At 30.6% G+C, this 6,306-nt stretch overlaps 1 pseudogene; it reads right to left on the reverse strand.

Annotated features, from left to right (window-relative positions):
• Window positions 1–755: 755 nt before the first annotated feature.
• LOC107849061 lies at window positions 756–4,562 on the reverse strand (annotated as a pseudogene).
• Between the last annotated feature and the right edge of the window lie 1,744 nt (window positions 4,563–6,306).

The following is a 6,306-nucleotide window of genomic DNA, read 5'->3' on the forward strand; positions in this document are numbered from 1 at the left end:
GCCCAAGAGGCAAAAGTTTATTCTTTAATTGCATTGATCAGATTATTAACATATATGCAACTCTTGCCTCATGGGCAAGACTTAGTTTAGAAAATTGTTGTACTGTGATTATAAACATCAAATACAAATTGTTACTAATATTCTTTTGCTCAACACAGGTTTCAATATGCATTTTTTGCTTATGGCGTTTCAATCATTGAGTTACATGTTTAGCCCAAATAATATTGGACGAGCTAAAATAGGGACCTAGTTAATAAATATGTTGGTCCAATATGTGAATTTGTTACCTCTCTCTCACCAGTATTATTGACATTAACACTCCTTATTCTCAAGACCAACTGATAAAGTTATTGTTTTAGAGGATACATATAAATATAAATATATATATATATATATATGAAGGTTTTTAAAGTGTGTCCACCAAGTTTCTAGTCACATTAGTTGTTAAGTGTGTTATGTGTCCAAGCTTCTAATCACTTAAGCTTTATACTGTTAAGAAGAAATTTTAACTTTCTAATGTTTGTATTCAAGAAAAAGTATGGAAAGCAAGATATTTCACAAAACACCAGTTACGTCAAACAATGTACATGAAAAAAACAAATAAACACATGGTTCTCTTAGTAGCAAAACAACTCAACAACACCCTTCCCCCTTCCCCAGAGCCTGAGGCATCATATATTGTGCACACATCAATAATTTTATTTAACAAAACTACTGGAAAAATATGTTGTTCCCCTTCATGTGTTTTTTTTATCCTAGAACCAGGCTTCTAACAGAAAAAAAATTGGTTCACATCTTGCAGCATTGCCATATTTAAACATATATACTTTCGGAGCACACCAGTAAGCTTCCCAACTGCTGCCTTCTGATGGAAAAAAATCATCAATTTCGAGCATTTCCTGTCAAAGAAAATAAGGCACACAATTACACATCTTTGTCTATTTGATAAAGAGATGCACATTTGCAAGTATCTTTAAAAACAAAATATACTTACAAAATTTGATTCTTGCCGTAGATGCTATGCTTCTCCCAGGTTGCGTTCCACTCCCTGAACACACCAAGAGTGCACTGAGCAGTAAAGAAAGCTGCAACAACAAGCATTGATGGTAGGAATCTAAACATTTCATATTCAACCAGACATAGCTCGATCACGAAGAAAGACACGAGCTCCACCTGATTTCAATAATGACAAAAAGTTGTATGAGTAGTGATTCAGATTGTTGTGTTACTTTTTCATATGACAAAGAAATTTAACCGACCTTCTTATCATACTAAGAGGCTTTAAGGAACCGTCGCATAAACACATAAGTTGTAGGTACTGTGATGTTGAACTGTAAGGCATTAACCATCAACTTCTCCCGTGGATAAGAAAATGATTGAAATCATTTAGCGAGGAAGAACAAAATGGAGATAGTCCTGATAATCTAAGATTTTGGTCTTTAAACTAACCATTTCAAGAACTTCTTTTCTGGCATAAGCCTTTTCAGAGATCAAAATTAGATCCTCCACTATAGGTACAGAAACCTCTTAATACTTGCAGGCAAAAAAGCAAAACTGTTATTCCAACAAGCTAAAGTTTTTTCCTAATCACTGACTGAACTGTCAGGAATCTATCGATGAGATTCATAGTCAAATACAAGGTCTCCTCCATCAGTTCAAACTTTTAGTGAACCTATAAATTGGATTAGACGTTAAATGACACCTAAAATTATCACATTCTTCTTCATAAAACTCAGAAATAACATGCAACAACAAATAATATATACCTCAATCAACCAGTCAATGAGGATGCCTCTCATCCTCTCATTTGTATCAAATTATTATTCCATATAGTTTAGAGGGACACAACCAGCGATTTGTAATTGAAAATAAAATTAAAAGAAAGGGGTAAAAAATACACCTTCATTTCTTTCCAGATTTCCAATTAAAATTGAAACAGTAATCATCCTTCATAGAATAGAATCACAACAGAAACAACCCAAGTATACCCTCTGTGTGTCTATATATCCTATGTTCTGCACCTATTATTTTAATGACTAAAAACTGCAGTTCATATTGAAATTAGAATAGCTTTTGTGAGTAATTTGGCAATCTATTAAGCTTAATGAGATCCTATCCAAAAGAATTAAATAATTAGTTGAAAAGTATGGGACTTCTGCTAACTCTACACGCCATAATCCTAATGAGCATGTACAACAACAACAACAAACTCAGTGTATTCCCACACAGTGGGTTAATGAGTATGTACAAGTTGTAAGCAAAAAAAACTTCTAACAAATAAATAGGAAAAGTGGAGATAACATCTCTACCTCAGACGTTTTGTAGTAAGCATAGATGTCATCAATGTATTCCACTACAGTGAGTTTCTTCTTTTTATCAGAACTATCTATGTCCACAACTGACCAATCTTCTGTATCTTCCATCTCAATTTTCTCATCCTGAATCAAAGATTTAACACATCAATGGCAATCCACAAGAATTATATTCATAACAAAGATATATAGATCATATAAGCTTACCATCCTATCAATTTCCTCCATCATTGCTTCAGTATACTACACAAATATTGGCACGTCAGAATAACCAGTGGCTTTGTAATCTTCAGCATCGATAATAATACAGTCTTCTGTTTCATTTATAATTAGTACCACTGATATTGGTGGCTTTGTTATCTGTGGATATACAATGTTAATAGTAGCTCAGTTATTAAATAAACCAGGAGGGGATAGACACTGTACCTCAACTGCTGGTTTCTGCTGTTTGCTCGTGATTTGTGCAGCTAACTTCCTGAAATGTCAGCAACCCTATATACAAATTAAACATTACTCTATCTTCAACTCCAACTTTATAAATTCTATGGCAAAGCGCCTACTTAGTATCATACAACCAAGAAATGAGCCAAACCTTGTGATCGGATGATGAATCGGAACAGGAGGGATCTTGTTAACAACATTGGCTTTGTTTCTACAATGAAATGAAAATAAAGTTAAAATAGGCAGACAAATCAAGATTAAAATATAAATCAAATGACCCCCTTTCTCCCCTCTAACTATACACCTGGCTCTACTAGTGAATAAAAAACTTACAACTTTACACCAAAGTTAAAAAGATAGCAGGTAGATATTAGCCAATTCAAATATAGATTAGGATAGCAAGTGATAATACCGTGTCATTCAAAGTTCGAACACAAGTTGTAAATGAATAACACCACTCCTTCGAAACCACAACAGAAGAGCCAAACACTAAACATTCGGGCAACACATCTTTTTCTTTAACGTATATATTTTTGGCACTTAAAATAAATAAAAAATGAATACAATTAGAATAAATGTGTTACCATAAGTACAAAAATGATAAAATGAAAAGGTTAAAGATAGTAAACCTACCATTTTGACGTATTCAATCCACACTTGATGAACGCCCAAAAATCAGTGTTCAAGCTCGACAGATTATCAAATGCTTCAATGTCACAGATGAAAGGATGCTTCTGATAAAAAATAAATTGCGAAACATCCGAATCAAAATCTACCACATATGGTACCGACGTTCTGCTTCTTACCCACCGTACTGTTCTCTGAATCAGCTGCTGGACCGTCCTCTGGATCACCAGCCAGAGATGAAATCGATGGAGTAGAAGAAGACATCATTGGAGTAGGAGATCTAGCATCCACAGTAGGTGCAGATACATCAGGTGCGGGTGCTGTAGATGTCCCAGAGATGGTCCTGGTGCCCGAGAAGGAGCTTTTCTAAATAATTCAATACGGAGGAGTATACTGTCGATGGTGAAAATGCAAAACGGAGAAGAGTCGATGACAGTTGAAGCTACAATGCCAACCTGAATATGAAAATAAATAAAACATGAAAATAAAGTTAAAGGAAAAAATAAAAACTGGAAATAATAAAAAACAGAATAATAAATTTAAAAGAAAAAATAAAAAAGTGAAAAAAAGTAAAATAATAAAAGTAAAGGAAAAATAAATAAATAAAAATAAATAAAATCAAATTTGAGAGATAAATGAGTATTGAAAGTTTAAAAATATATATTTGAGGTATAGAGAGACAAAATGATACTTTTAGTACATTAAAAAGTAAGGAAGACTATTCTTCAAAGACATTTTTATTTAGGATCAAATATCTAAAGCCACCCATATTTAGGTCTATGACATGCAATTTCCTGCATATAAATTTAGCTGATCCATCTTAAGGAACCTTTGTGGCTCAATTTCATAAAAAAGCAAAAAGAAAACTAATGCACAAAACAAATATCTAAATTGAAAATAAATATAGTTTTATTACTGAGTACATAATTATTCTGTGGTGGAAGAAATTGTGTTCAAGGACTTTCTTAAGATCCAAAGATGGTTGAAGCTTTGTCCAGGATGGCAGATTTGAGTCATCCAACTTATTACTCAACTGAAAACTCATTCATATTAGACCATACCATATATTATTTGTCTAACTTATTACTCAATTAATATCCTAGAAATGAGTGGGAACAAGAATATTCAAACTCTAATTTCTCCATCTGCAGTATCCTTCTTTTCATTTCCTTGTTCTAGCATTTCGTATCTACTCCCTCCATCCCAAATTACCCGTCCCAAATTGAGATGCCACATTGATTAAGAAAAATAATTAATAATATGTCTAGTTTACCATGGTGCCCCTATTAAATGATGTTTACATTTTAATTTGAAGAAAAAGTAATTAATGCAAAGGGTATAACATGGAAAAATAATTTTCTCTCTTCTTGATTAATGAAAAAGGATAAGTAAAAGATATTATGTAAAAAATTATAAATATAAGAAACCGAGAAAAAGATATTATGTAAAAAATTATAAATATAAAAGACCATATAGAAAGAAGAAATCTATAAAAGAATGTACTTGTTATAATTGTGGAAAGTTAAGACATTTAGCTAGAGATTGTAAATTACCTAAAAATCCGAAAAATAAACAAATATCAGAAATAAAAATAGATAATACAGAATATATGCAGATAGATTATATAGATTATGAATTAGAAAGTGAGGATAGTATGAATAGCTAAATTCATAAATTCCTAACAATCATGATATGATAAAACAAGTTCATGTTAGTTGCTTTATAGTAGAGTTATTCGAAAAATAGCATGTTAAGAAGTTTATTAGCAAAGTGGAAAAGGAGAAAAATTTCTAAGAACTATGTCATCTTAAAGGTGAAATCGGTGAGGCAAGAAAGCCGTGATAGGGGAGTAACCAGAGTAGAGGCGGTGTTTAAGGGAAAAGTATCCAGATTACCATGCTAATAGTGACCGAAGAATATGCTATTTAAGAATAATCTAGTATATAGTAATCTAAAGTGATCATATTTTGTTATGGGCATGGTTGAAGGGAATATTTTGAAAATGACAATTTTATGAAAAATGGATAGTTATTTATCTGATGAAATGGTTGATAAATTTAAAATACTCGTTTTATATGTACTTAAGGATATAAAAATAGTAGATATAAGAAAAATCATATTGAAAAAAATATTTGATAGATATTTTATGACTAGAATTAATTATATACCACACCTACCGAACTACTCTTATAAATACTTACATACCAAATCCACACACTAACTATGATAAATTATGTATATTTAGAATTTTGGAAAACAGATATAAAATATATACAATTTCTTGGTGAAAATATAGAAGAATTAATGAGATTAAAACAAACAACTAAAAAATATCATAATAAAGTATTTAACCAATTTTAAATGATAGATAATCTTAAAATCTTAATCTTATATATACTTAGAGATATAGAAATTATAGATATTAAGAGAATAATATTAGAAAAAGTATTAGACTATGAAATTTAAACTATAAATTAGATAGAACAGTTATACCTGGATAATTACCCAGATGGATATTATTCAAATTAAGAAATGTTAGAATATATTAGAAAAACTACAGAAAATCAAGATAATCTAAATGAAGAAATTAATTATAGAAACCGAATTAGAAAAATAATGAAGAATCTAAAGGAAAAATTAATATGGATAGAAGAAACCCTAGAAAATTTAGGAAAAAGTACATGTGATAGTTTATATAATTTTAAAAACTCGCTTCGAGAAGAACAACACAAGATAATAAATAGCATTGAAAATCTAGAATTAGATATACATTACAGTACAATTAGGATAAATTATTATACAGAAATTTGTAACTCTGCAATTACTACTGGATAAAATGATAGACTATGAATATTTAAAATATTGAAGACAAAATATGGAAGAAATAATATTATTAGAAAAACTTATGAAAGATAATCTAATTGAA

The sequence above is a fragment of the Capsicum annuum genome, chromosome 12, assembly GCF_002878395.1.
Source record: "Capsicum annuum cultivar UCD-10X-F1 chromosome 12, UCD10Xv1.1, whole genome shotgun sequence".
Classification (NCBI taxonomy): domain Eukaryota; kingdom Viridiplantae; phylum Streptophyta; class Magnoliopsida; order Solanales; family Solanaceae; genus Capsicum; species Capsicum annuum.